The sequence below is a fragment of the Falco punctatus genome, assembly GCF_963210335.1.
Source record: "Falco punctatus genome assembly, chromosome: 1".
NCBI lineage: Eukaryota > Metazoa > Chordata > Aves > Falconiformes > Falconidae > Falco > Falco punctatus.
The window spans coordinates 87,108,730-87,122,661 of record NC_137580.1 but is presented as its reverse complement, the minus strand read 5'-3'; the positions used below and the strand labels follow the sequence as shown (position 1 = coordinate 87,122,661).

At 43.1% G+C, this 13,932-nt stretch overlaps 1 protein-coding gene and 1 long non-coding RNA gene across 2 annotated transcripts in view; one reads left to right on the top strand and one right to left on the bottom strand.

Moving 5' to 3' along the window:
- The first annotated feature begins 1,471 nt into the window (after nt 1-1,471).
- The window catches only part of TBX1 (T-box transcription factor 1), a 153,160-nt gene continuing 140,699 nt past the window's right edge, over nt 1,472-13,932 (top strand). The window contains exon 1 of the mRNA XM_080373962.1: nt 1,472-13,932. This exon is cut by the window's right edge and continues 7,306 nt beyond it. The gene's annotated coding sequence lies outside the window, so the exon portion shown is untranslated.
- The window catches only part of LOC308058356, a 41,404-nt gene continuing 35,340 nt past the window's right edge, over nt 7,869-13,932 (bottom strand). Inside the window, exon 2 of the long non-coding RNA XR_013925782.1 lies at nt 7,869-13,932. This exon is cut by the window's right edge and continues 22,041 nt beyond it. This is a non-coding gene — a long non-coding RNA (uncharacterized lncRNA).

Genomic DNA, 13,932 nt, shown 5'->3' with positions numbered 1-13,932 from the left:
GCTGAACCTCCCAAATTAGCCTGCCGGTTGGCTCACGGGAGCTCTTCAGCAGGGATCCATGTTCCCAATTCATCACCAGCTGACATGAGCAGGAAATAAAAAGAGCAATTTACCCTTCACTTCTCCTGTGTAATGAGCCCTTTTCTTTAAGCCATCAGCCCCTTTATCTTATGCCATCAGAGTGGCTGCAGTATAACTTGTTTTCATCTGAATTTGGACATTGCTTGAACTTTCAGGGCACTTGTTTAGCCTGTCAGATAATCCCCTCATTCACTCAGAACAAATAGAGTGCTCCTGGGCTGTGCTGCTCTTCCCCTGCCCCATTGTAGTGCAGGAATATAGGAGTTGATACACTTCAGTATGTGCTGAGGCAGCTGTTCATTGAAGACAAACCCACAGATGCTGGTGATCTTTTAAATACCTCCTGCCCAGCCCTGGAGAGGGGCTGGGAGCGACAGGGATGCTGAGGTTCAGAATGGTACGCACAGTCATCCCATATGTGTGATTTTACAACCAGCGTGTTGTCCCTTGGCAGATGTGCAGCTGCGTGACGTACCCGGTCAGACTGGGGAAAGGGAAGGAGTTTCCTGCGCTAAGGGATGGTCTGTACGTGGTGTTTGCGGCCTTCCGACGCGGGCTGGCAGAGGCCCGGGGTCTCTCTCCCCTTCGCTGCTCCCGTCAGGCTGACCCTCCTCCAACTGGTCGGCAGAGGGCACCAGTGACCTGGAGAGAGCCCTTGGGTCCACGCGCTGCCACTTCCACTGGCGACCAGGTGAGTTGAAGCGGACATCTTGCTATGGGGCAGATTTCTCTGGCATTTGGATAGAAATGTCTCCCAGCTGGATCCCAGCAACTCCGGTTGCTCACTCCAGTCAACCAGTCTGGAGGAATGGCTCCAGGGGCTGTTCCCACTAAAGGATTCTTTGAGGCAAGTTGCCTGCCCATGGGGCTCATACACATGGACACGACCATGCCCCACTCATCTCTGCTGCCAGTGGCTGAAGCAAGTGCTGACAGGGTCAGTGGCTACATCAGATCCTTCTGCTTTTCCTTTGTGTCATGCTTCAGGTGGTCTGGAGATGTTTTACACAGAACACCACCTCTGTGGATCAAGGCACAGCTCTTCTGCATTTCCCCATGTAAATTTCCGTTAGATCAAGAGAACAGGCAATTTAAGAGTTACCACTGGCTGTATCAGTGCTTCCTACTTAACCTTCACTTGGCTTTTTCAAACTCCATTTCAAATATCTAGCTGTACTAGAACTGTTTACTGCTCTTTTCTACAGACACAGATGAAAAAACGCATGCAGTGCTGCAAGGGCAGCTTTGAAGCCATACGTGCTGCACTCACTGGCTCTAATGGTATTCCTTACAGCCTTCTTGCCCTGATTTTAAAAGCATGTGGTATCTAAAAAGACATTCCTTTTTCCTTGATTTCATTACATCTCAAACTCTTACTTCCCTCATGGCCTTTTTAATGTAGGATCTGGCTCCACGTTACACATAATTAAGCTGCTTCTGCAAAGACAACCATATTTCCCTTTTCCCTGGTCCCTGCTTTGCACTAGATCTAAAACATTTGTAATTGCAGACAAAGTTGGTAAAAGCTAAAAAGAAATTAATTTTCTTTCTTTTCTGCAAACTATTTTCCCAACAGATGAACAGTGGAGAGTGAAGCCAGATTCCCTTTTCATTTCAAACTGCTCGGCAGGCCGTGTGTAGACAGCCTTGCCATCCCTCAGTGTGTGATCCAAATGAAGTAGTTGAGCCTTTGGAGTCCAAACCAGTTCTGACTGTCATGCTTCAGTTGTTTATAGCATCCCCCTGTCAGAGAGGTATGAGTTTCAGTATACCAGCTGCAGTGAAACTAGTGATGATATGGCACACCTCCTGATTTATTGTCAGACCTACCTTCTAATCTCTGTTTCATGTTATCTAAGTCTGGAAGAATGGCACTGATTTTAGCAGACTTATTCAAGGTTCATGTGCTGCACCTGAGGTTGGGGTCAGGCTGACTGATGTCTCAGCTTTTGTCTCTTTGTAGTTTTCTGTCCCATTTTAATTCCATTTGTTGCTTTCCTAATTGTAGTTGATCAAGGATGAGCAAGGAGTCATACAAAAAAGTCTCACACATCTGCTCATATGTCACCTAAATCCCAAACCAAATCTCTCAGGTGCTTGATTTCTTTTTCATTCATTTCTATGTACTGTGGCATTTTCTAGCTCGAAGTAGAAAAGCAACAGGGGCTGGAAGGCTACAACAGAGCCATTCCTTGGAGGTTTCTTTTTCCACATGGAAATCTGGGAAAGGATCTCTGTTAGAGGATATTTCTTTCCGTTCTTCTGGAGTGTTCTTCCTCAAACAGTACAAGCTTAATGTAACTGACTTTGAGTTATGTTGGCTGACTAAAACTTGAAAGATTTGGCTCAGTGTTGGAAATGACAGATGAATTTGTAACTGTTTAATTGCTATTGATACTGGCACGATATTTAATTTGTGTAAGTAAGGAATCTTTGTACTAGTACAGAAGTGTTGTCTCAAATTAATTGATTATATATAAATACTGGGCATCTCTAGATGGGCTTTTCCAGAATAGAATTAAAGATGCTTCTGTAAACTCCAGAAGACAACAGTGCTTCTGGAAATATATAGAGCCGGTGGGTTGGGAGTAGTGTATTTTGTAATGTGGTCTGTATAAATCTACTGGATGTGGATCAAACCAGGAATGTGTTTGCGGGTGGAGGGACAGGGCATAGAGAACCAATCACATATGATTTAGGTTAAGTTTCACTGGCCATGATTTAGTTTCATGTAAGTTCCTCAGAACAGCTTTGTTTGATCAGGAGAGCAGGTCTTACATATTCGTATCTTCACTGCATCACCAACAAAGTCTGTCTATAAGTCTCTTCCACTCTTAGCTTGCTGTTTTTTTTCTGGAGTTGATTGTCCCAGAATAGTATAGTTCTTCATTACTGCTCTGATTTCTTTCATCTCCACACAGTTGTCACTACTAGATTCCCTATACTGTGGAAAGTCAAATAATAACCTAGCTTCATGCTTTGGATTTGGCCGGTGAAGAGCATGTGAGCTCAGAGCTGATGTTTTCTGTTGGCACCTGCTGTTCATCCACATCTGGCTATTGCTAAAACTCTGACACAGGAAAGTGGTTTCAGTCTTCTGGGCTGGAGTCAATGTTTAGATTGTACTGTTTCTTCTTCATGGAAAATCTTGGTGCAGGAAAATATTTCCAGGGAACTATATTACTTCTAGTGCAACCTGGAAAAAAACACTAGTATGTTACCTTTGTGAAAATTGTGTTTCACTCGTAAGTGAGAGTCAGATTCTGCTATAGAAAGTGCCTTTTACAAGGTAAATAGTTGCCAGGACAGGATGCTGTCGAAGCAGATTGTCCCTTGGATGCTTGCTGTGGAAGGGACTTCACCGATTCACTAATACATGATTTAACGCTCTACTTCAGGATCCTGTGTGGGAATTTTTTTGATCACAGTTTAATGCAAGATCATATAGAAGAGTCAAAGGATGTTTTTGTTTAACCATGATAATTTTAAATGCTGAAGGTTGTCTTGATTTTATTACACTTGCAGAAGCTTTTTGGTTTAGGTGTTTTAATTTGATGGGCTCAAGTTAATGCCAAGGGGACATAGTGAAAATACTCTTTTGATGTTCTCATGCCATCCTGTTTGCGCAAGCGGCTATGCTAGGGGTTGGATTTGTTACACAGGAATGAGAGCAAGAGCTGAGATATTACATGTTCTGCAGAACAAAGAGGATGAATTCTCATCTCCTTCACACGTGGTAGTGTTTCTTAGGAGTGATGCCAGGGTGTGTGTGTAGTCCAGTCTTAGAGTGGTTATTGCAAAATAGGAGTCAAAATGATGTAAGGATTATGCTGCTTCTCCTGGTTCTGTGACTCCCTGGAGCTGTGACCTGCCAGTTGCCACAGACCCTGGGTTTCAGAGAGGTTTTGAATCAAATGCTGTGAACACTGTGGGAGAAATGTCTTCTCTGGTGGCCCAGGGCTGATGGGGTTTGGGGTTGTTTTATGTCCAAGACAGAGAGTTCCATGTTCAGCTTTGCCCAGTTTAAAATAACCCATGTTTGTTTAAAATGGTGCTGCTGATCTAAGAGAGTAGGGAATACAGAACCCTGGTACGAAGAGAAACCTTGCAATGAGGGCACTGCCCCAGAGGGACTGTGGGGAGTGAGGGCAGAGAGAGGGAAACAGCCCACACAGCTAATTGAAAGCGCATCTTCCTGTCAGTCATGGGGCTTGCCCATCAATCATTCTGGCACCAACAGGATCTGACATCAGTAGGGAATTAAATAAACTCTCTCTTTAGGGACCTGCTGATGGAAACCCGTAGGGGGGAAGTGAGCAGAGAAGAGCAGGAAACGTGTGCATGGGGGAGGAACAGTCTCAGCGGTCCCCTGGGATGGTGCAAGTCTGTGTCCTTCCTCTTTCTCACACCAGCATGTACAGCTGAAGGGCTTTTTCAATGAGTCCCTAAAAAGGTGAATTTAAAGCTGGTAACAGGCCAAGCTCACCTCAGTTTAAATAAACAAACTGCAATAACAATCTACAGCGAGTGCCCCGAAAGCTGAGTGATGCTCTGTGCAGCTGAAAGGTAGTTTTCACCCTTGGGTGATATTAGTGTTATTGGACCACAGTAACCGTGAGGTGAGTCTGAACCAAAATGTCAGAGCAAAACACTGGGAAGAGAAAGTGGACTAGAGCAGAAGGTTAGAAGCCAAGATGCTGTTTTCTGTCTTGCCATGAATATGTCTGTATGGTGAATTAGGATATTAGAGACAGGACCTGGCGGAAATCAGGGGTTCAGGGCAGACAGTGACTTGTATCTCCACTGGCAGGGCTGTCACCAATCTGTTGGCTGAAGTGGGTAAGTGTCAGTGTGCGTGCACGTGTGCTTGGGTGGAGGGCCACGGAGCAGCTGGAAACCATTCAGGCACTGACAAGTCCCCTGATGGACCTCTACTGACATGGAGCAGCTTTGGTTTCAGGAAAGCCAAAGGGAACCTGTCACTAATTAGACACACAGCTAATTAACGAGAAGCAAACAAAGAGCAGCAGCTTGTGTTTTGGGAAAGCTCAGCTTTAGTAGCCAAGGACGTCTGCTCCTCCCTTTCAAACCATTTCAAAAACAAACAAAGCGGGAGAGACTTGCATTTCAAAGCAGTGCAAATACTGCCAACCTCAGAAAGCCTTCCAGAAGGGATGCCCGAGAGTGGGATTTAGCAGTGAAAGGAAAAAGGGCTCTCCAGGTGTAATGAGACCTTCCCTGTCCCTAGACCAGGGCCCTTTGAATCCTCATTGTGCATCTCTTATCTATTAGCTTTTGATTTTTCTTTCACTGAATAAATACTCCTGTTAAAATTTTGGGTGGGTAGATGGGGAAGGCAAGCAGGTGTGGAAACATGAGCTGGCATTTTGTGCTTTGCTGCTTCCCAGGTTTTACAGAGGTGTGTGGTATTTCTATTTAGAAGCCTATTCTGTACATTGTATTTATTGATGTTGTATGCTGCTTTACTATTGCAGAGTTGGCTAGAAGGGTAAGTTACATAAATACGTAAAAATTACCTAGACTGTGTAAATAGGTGCTCTAGAGTGGATGAGGCGCTGTTTGAGTGCTAATATCTTTATAAGAGAAGTGTGCTTTCAGGACAAGGGGAATCCAAAGCTGTAATCCCAGTTAGGAGTCCTCCAATGACCCTGAGACGGCTTGCTTAGGGCCTGATCCTCCAGTGAGCCTTGTCAAGGTCCCAAATCCTGCTCAGAGTGATAGTTGTTAACTGCCTCCAAATACGCCAGTGCTAGCAAGATTCATTAACCAAGGTTTGGAAAAGTGCTTTGAACATGAAGCACAGTAAGAATGCCAAGTTATGTGATATTTGGTGTATTTCATAGAGCTATGCATGTAATTAAGGGAGAATCTCAGCTTTCAAAAACCAAGGCAGTTTCTAACCCTCCTTGTTATAGGAAAAAAAAAACAAATCTGGAAAACAGGACTCAAGGCTCAGAAATTAGGAGGCAAATTTAAAAGAAAACAACAACCCACCAAGTTATGCTACCTTAATAGTAATCTCATGGTTTTGGGGACTAAGTCCTAAAATTGGGTGCTTGGGTTTGACACTATGTGACTATGCTTTAAATATTTATTAAAAGAAAATGCATTATTGATCCTCTTGTGCATTCCATATAGAAATTATTAAGTCTTTGCCATCACTGTCTAATGTGGAAATTTAGTACAGCATTTGTCCTCAGATTAGCCTATCAGCATATCTTTGTCTGTTTTCTTCCTTCATCTTTGAGGATGGACTGTGTTCCTGGCTAAGAAAAAGGCTGGGAGTTGCAGGTTGAGTCCCAGTGCTGTCAGTGGCTTGCTGGATGAGCATCCTGTGATTCTGCTGGGATCAGAGTCCCCAACCCCACAGGGTTGGGAACAGGCATTGGCTCTTTACCGGACTGCAGAGTGGAGTGAAGGATACCTCCCTGCTTCTGTGGGATGATGCAGTGTTTAGCTCATGAGTGTTTTTAAATCACTCTAACGTCCTTGACCAGAAGGAGTTGTCAGAGCACCAGGTGTTACGCTGCAGTAGTAGATCACCACATGCACTTATATTAGGTATTTTTTTTAGCACTCATTTGGTTTTGCTGCTTTATGGCCTAATTTGAATTTGCCTTATACTCTGCTATCAGCACGGGTGTTTATTGCTGTCAAAGGACCTGTTCAAAGATTCAGCAAAGCCACAGCAGAATTCCTTCTAATATCATTTTGGCTCAGGTCTCAAATATGTACCAGTAATTAAAAAAAAAAAAAAAAAGAGAGAGGAAAAAAAAAGGAAGGGGGGGGGTGGCAGGGCGAGAAAAAAGAAGGCAACAGCTTCAGGTTACAACAAGTAAGGAGCATATAAACTTTTCCAGACACAGATTGATTTCACTGTGCCTCTCCCCAGAATATCCTTAGCCTCTATGAAAAAGCTATTGGAGGCAAATACATGAAGCACTTCATAAAGAAAACATTGTGTGGCGCTTCATTTTCTCTTTCTGGGATGCTACATAGCTGTTTTATTGTTGAGACATTGCAAAAAAACAGGAAGGTACAAAGCAGGATAAGAAGATAATGAGAATTTTCTATCCAGCCAACACACACACTGACTGAGTGCTGTTTCAGATGGCATCAGGTTTCTTCAGCCTACTCAGAGCTTGAAAATGTGCCCTTGATTTCAGCCCACAGGAACGTGGGCTTGTGCTGCTTTATTGTCTAATGGATCTTTCACTTGATCTCCTCATACAAACACGTTGAGCATGTGCTTGGGTCACTTAGAGAAAACTGAACCCCACTCATGTTCTTAGAGTGTAATCCCTTAATATTGATTACTGTGTTGCATAGGGGCAACAGGTAACAAAATCCATGAGGATTCAGACTGGCAGCTGATCGTCCCACACACGCACGGTTCAGCTGGTGAGCTCTTTGCAGTGTTGGGACTGGTTTGCCTAATTGCTTACCACTGATGTATGAAACGCACAAAATATGTTGGAACAGAAATACCAGATTGCAGCAGTTGTTCATATGAAGTGAACAGATGCAATGGAGGATTTTACTATGGAGTGTGTTCCTCTCTAGATTTATCTTGTAGGCAGCTCATGTTTATCTTTTGCCAGCTTACGTTAGACCAGAGTAGGGTAACCTTTAAGCCAGTGTATAAGTAAAATATTTTGTGAAATAAAGGCAAGCAACTAATGATAAAATGTATGAAGGGGTGATCTAATTATTTGTAAAAACAGTTTTCCAGTGACCAGAACAACTCTTTGATTGGATTTTACATGTGGTTAGGACCATGTCTTCCATTTTCTGACTTTTTTTTTTTTTTTTTTTGGCTCAATGTAAGCCTCATTCTTTGCTGTGTCTTTTGGAGACTATGAAATATTAATTTGTAATTGAAGTGATTTGTAGGGGATACATTATATAGTTGGGTCTGAAGGGAGCTAGGAATCTCAAGAACTGTTGTAGCCTGAGGCTGATTTCTAAATATAAAGTATCCTGAGATGATCTGTAATGTTTGAATGTCTCCTTGGTTCAGTTTAATGACAGCTCAAATGCTGGAGGTGTGAAACACAGGAAAATGGACTAATGGGAACCCTTACAAACACTTGAATCAAGATGAGTGATTGGTTAAAGGTATGGTCTAGTAATCAGTGATTCCTGGGCTATAAAGGGGCATCTTGTTGAGGGAAGGAGGGGAGATGCCAACTGGCTTTCTACTCTGCCTCCAAATATAGCAAGTGCAGATTTTGCACCCAGATGGGCAGAGCTGCACATACAATACTGCTCATGCAATAACCATGCACTAGAGTATAAAGGTGCAATCCAGGATACTTACGGGAAATCTGTCCCCTAAGACTACTGTGTCATGTTACTCTCAGCAAAAAAATAAAAAAATAATAATAAAAAAAAGGAGATACACTCTCAGGTTCATCTTACATGAAGCATTTGCCAGTGGTCTACTCTTTGATAATGAAGGGTGTTAGGGTTAAGAGTCCCACATGCACCCCTTAAATGAGCCTGTGATTTCTAAAAACTGTGTTCCCAGCAAAATAACTCAAATGATTTTGGCACCCTCATTTACCAACTAGACAGCCTGAGACTGGATTTTTTCACAGCTGTTTTATTTGGGGTTCTTTTGGCATGAATTTCAAACCTGAATGCAGCAGTATCCCCAGGCTATCTTGAGGATCTGATCTAAGAGGCATCTTCACACTTACCCTAAAAGGTTGGAGACGGTATGTACTGTTAGCTCATTTAAGACCTACAGGTTTGTAATAGACTTGCACTTAGAGATCACTAAGGATCCTTTACTAGCTAGTGAAAAATGACCTTGGCTGTAATGCCAAATGCTGCTGAGAATCATTATATCCATCAGAATACTCATCACATGCACTTTAAAATTGTGGTCTCCTTTGGGATAAGATAGTCTCAGGGACAACTGTTTTTGAACATGATGGTAAATGAAGAAATCAAAATCTAACATGTTGGAGGGGTTTGTACATATGGCATTTGGGACTGATGTTGCTGGCAGCTGATATGTTGTTGCTTAGGGTATGACAGATTTATTATTAATTATTAGTTCATTATTAGGTTTATCTAGTTCTTCACTCAGTTCTGTTGTATTACATTCAGTATGTAATACTTGGATCTTCATCCAGACTTGAACTTCCCCCCTTTTCTCACTCCCAATTTGGAAAAATTATGAATTGAGGCAATTTATTAATTTATTAACCCAGAGCTGTTTAAAAATCAGTTTGTTGAGGTGCTTATGGAGAGGAGAGGTAAGTCACCAGCCAGCTGGCCATCTCAGCCACCCCCAACATAAAAAAAGGGCACCAGATTGCATCAAATGATCCTTGTATCAGCTCCCTCATCTTTTAGCTGACCAATTACTATTAGAAAACAGCATTTACAGAGCAGCAAATCCTGCACATTCTTGGGGCAAAAGCCTTGTTAGTCTGAATTCATAGAGAGAAATTGTGCCACTCTTTACCATTTCCTGAGCAGAGCAGACACGGGAGAGCATTCCATTAGATTTTCTCCCACTCAAGACATATTCAATATAGATGTACGTTGGCAGTCTTGCAAATGGAGGCTTTGCATAGCTCTACATGTTCCCCTTCCTACCTCTTTCAAGCTTCAACAGATGTGATCAGATCAGGAGATCTGGTATCTAAGTGACGTGGTTTACATGTGAGTAGCCCAATCTCCAGACATTTATAAACTCATTTCTGAAGCCACAGTGATATTTATAGGATGCTTTTTCAAAGTTTGGCTCCTCTGTCCCCAATATTTTTTCATACTGTATGCTAATAGCCATAGTTGGGGCCATGGATTACAGGAATTTAAGCTGCAGTCCTATAAAATGTTAGCAGAATCTAGTGGGACATTTAGAACATGAGTGAATTGGAGCCAGCTGGAAACAGAATACAGGAGATGGATTTTCTCCTGGAGTGGTGATAATAATTCCTGGTAAAGATCAAAATGAAGGACAGTTGGGTTGGTTTTGGATGGCACATGGCTTTGCATGAAGAGAATCTGTCACAGCTTAACATCAGGAGGTTTCAAGTGGAGATCCACTTTCCCATTCTGTTTGCTGCTTGGGGGAGTGTATTTGCGGTCCCTAGAGCCTGCCACCCAGACACAGAATTGCATGTGATGCCCAGAGACATCAGTTCAAATGCCAGACTTGCTTAGTGCCACAGGGCAGACAGAGCTCCATGGGTATCCCAGGAGTGGTTGGCAGCACAGCACGAGTGACCCTCTTCTGTGCTGGGGTAACCACTCCCTGCCAGGAGCCCAATACTGCCTCCAAAGTGCACTCCACTGCACCTTTGTGCCACATCAGCTTGCCTGTGTGGCAGCAGGACAACCTGGACGTGAGGGTTAGAAGAGCCCTGGACCAGTTGTTCCCTTCTCCACTTCTTGCTTCTGAGCTCAGGGAAGACAGCCCTGCTCCCAGGTGAGCAGGCCATCAGCATTTTCTTTCTTCACTGTCTTGATACTTAGGAGCCTTTCAGACATTTCCTGTTAGTTGTGATGTTTCTTGATATCTACATTTCATCCTATGACTTGAATCGTTACGAGTTTTGTCCCTAGCTGCTCATGCTAATCTTTGATGCTCATCAGTGCTGCTCTGCCCTAGTGCCTACTTTCTATTTGCTGCCTGTGCCTTAAGACAGGGATGCACCAACCGCTGGAGTTACCAACAGATTAAAGCTGCAGCATCACCAAATGCCAAGGCAGAAGAATTTACCCATTGGTGCAGGGGGTCAAGATTCTCATTCAAAACCTGACAGCTCAAGATCTTGATTCACTGGTACAACCAGCTCAGCAGTGTGCTTGGACATGTGCTTAGCTTTGGCATTGTCCTCAGAGGGTCTTAATAATATGCTAAAACACTTTCCTGAATTGTACCAGTGCATTAGACAAATGGTTTTACTAGATGGAGAGGGATGGGAAGTCTCTGAAGCTTATCATAACCTTCAATCAGTAGCAGGGTGGGGAAGGGAAGAACACTTGAATAATTTTTACATTAGCTTAAGTAAAACCATGTGAATTGATTAGATTCCTTATAACATAATGATGGCTGAGTTTGCTGCTGTACCTCTGATGTTTGCCAAGGAATCCTTATGGCAGCAGATACAGCAGAACTGCTGTCAGGTGTGAGCATGCACACAGCCGAGGTAAGGAAATTTCAGGTATGCAGGATTTGCTACACAAATATTCACTGTGAACAATGTCAAGGAGATCAGAATGCTGAGGATTCTTCTGCTTTTCTTAAAAAGTTGTAGAAACCCTTTTCTTACAGGGATGAGAAAGACCAAGCACTTAGGTATCTACTGCTGCCCACTGTGCTTTAGACATGAAAAACACCCCCAGCTGTAGCTCACTTATCTTGTGGCCCAGGTTGTGCCTTTTCTGATGAAATAAGTAACCAAAGCTCACCAAGTTACTTATGAATAAAGGGAGGAAGAGACTTTGTTTATCCTCACACGGGGTGCAAAGGCGAGGAAGCCATTTCCCAGCGACTGCATTGCTTTGGGTTCAATCATTTTTCTTCCCTATTACCGTGATCCCTAGTGCATGTTGTACATGTCTACAGGATAGATTAACTACCTCCTCTTTGCATGCAGGGTGCCTCCAGAAGGCTGCAAACCATGCAGGTGCTTTCGCTGTGTTTTATGTGTAGGTCTTGAGTACATGATGCAAGAGGAGTCATTCCACTCTGCTTCTTTTTCTTATCCTGCAGTGAGCCCACTCTGTACCAGCAATGCCTCAGGATGTTAACAATTTCAGGGTCTTTGTTTGATACAATTTGTTTGATGAAATTCACTTTCCTCCTCCTCTTGCTGCCGGTTGGCTCTGAGCTAGCTGAGAGCTACCAAAGAGATCCATTGCAAGTCCTTTTATCCTGTGCTATTCCATAATACCCCTGTATATTGCTTAACAGCCATTACGATCTCCACAGCAGAACAGTCATTTAAAAAAGAACTTGCTGGAACTCACGTTTTTCCTTCTGAAGTGTGATGAATGTCAGGCTACCACCTAGTGTTTCCATCCAGAATATCAGGGCATGTGAGATGCTAGGTACATGTTCCTTCTCCCTCAGTATCTTCTGTGTGGCAAATTCTGCTTTAAAGAGGTTCACAGAAGGAGTAAGCCTCTTTTATACTTCATCCACTTTCCTTCAAAAAATTTAAACCTGCAGCCAGACATGATTCAAAGTAGCTCCTCATCTTGACCAGCCTCCTCATTTTGATCAGCTCACCTGGGTTTTATGTACATTCAGGTATATTTAGATGACCTGTTATGTTGGTTAAAATAAGGCAAATGCCAAACATTTGGGTGTTTATTGTGATGTCCTGGTTATTTCTAAAGCATCAAAATACCTGATGAGCCTTTGGGTTGTATTAGCACCTAGAAGCCCCAGAATCTCATTGTCCTGCAGCTAAACACACACAGCCTACCTGTCAAGTACAGCATGTGCTTCATCAGTGTATAGTTTCTAAGTACTTACAGAAATCATCTATTTGCTCATTACTTTGAGAAGATACTCTGAGAAGTTTTACTTGGTGTTGTCCTTTTCTAAAGCTAAAGGGGGAGTGGTTGGTTATCTTTACCAGAAAAGGATCTCATTTTAAACAGGTAAGTTCTTCTAAGTTACCAATATCCATATGAACTTTTTGAGGCAGTGTGATGATTATGCGACAAGGAGGATTTCCATTTTTGTTGCAGAAGGCTTTTTGCCAATTTTTTAAAGCCTTAAGAGAAAATTTTTTGCAGGGGCTTGGTGAGAAAATGTTCTTTATTGTTTCAACATGTCTTGGGACAAATAGAAACTGGTCCCGAGGCAAGACAGTATTCAGAATTAAATTAATTCTCTTAAATATGTTATTCCAAGATACTGTTGATATTGATGTGTTTCCCAAAGCATGCATGGTACTGTTGGCTGTGTGTCCCCTCCTTTAATTGATATTGCCTTACTCAGTTGATGGGAAATGAGAATAAATGACTTTTACCTTAATTTTATTCCCTTCAGACAGTAAACCAGAGACAGTATATCTTATATACTTGGTACTTATTCTGTTGAGTATGTTTTGCAAGCTTGTATTCACCCTGGCCCATAAACCAACACTTTATTATGTGCAGTGCATTAATGCAAGGTGACATGGTGTGGTGGGTGCTTGGTTTTAGAAGCATGTGGGAAGAGACAGACCTTGCCCTCTGTAGCTTGTATGCCCTGGATGGGCATCTTTGAAAAAATTTTGAGGCTGCCTCCTTCTGCTCCCACTGTGGTGTCACAAACCACATGCTTTTCCATGCCGAAGGTGGAATTGCTATGTCCAGGTTAGGACACAGGTTCACAAAGTCTGTGACTTGGCCATAGTCTCAAAGGAAATCTGAAAAGCGGAGCTGAGGTACAAGCTTGGAGTTTGTGTGAAGACAGTTGAATAGCTAAGGTGCAGGACGAGATCCTGAGAGATGAGTGACTTGCCAAAAGCAAAGAGGTCAGGGGCAGGAGGATATTACAGGGCTCCCCAGTTGATTCAGAGTACCTGTTCTCCATGCTACACATCCTCCTGGGAAGCAGCCTTTGTGGTACAGAGAAGCACCTGGGGCTTAGCACCACTTGCCAGTTAATCTCTGCCCTGTGTGTGTGCAGCTGGGATTCCTCAAAAGCACAAAGCACTGAAGAACCCAGGGCTCTGCCAGTGTATGGGAGAGCAAAACACACGGATACCGGGGAAAGGAGAAGAGATGTCTGTCTGGAGAAGCGAGAGGCTGGGAAGTTTCCAGGAGGCAGTTCCAGGCTTGCTAACATGTATTCTCCAGGGTGCCAAA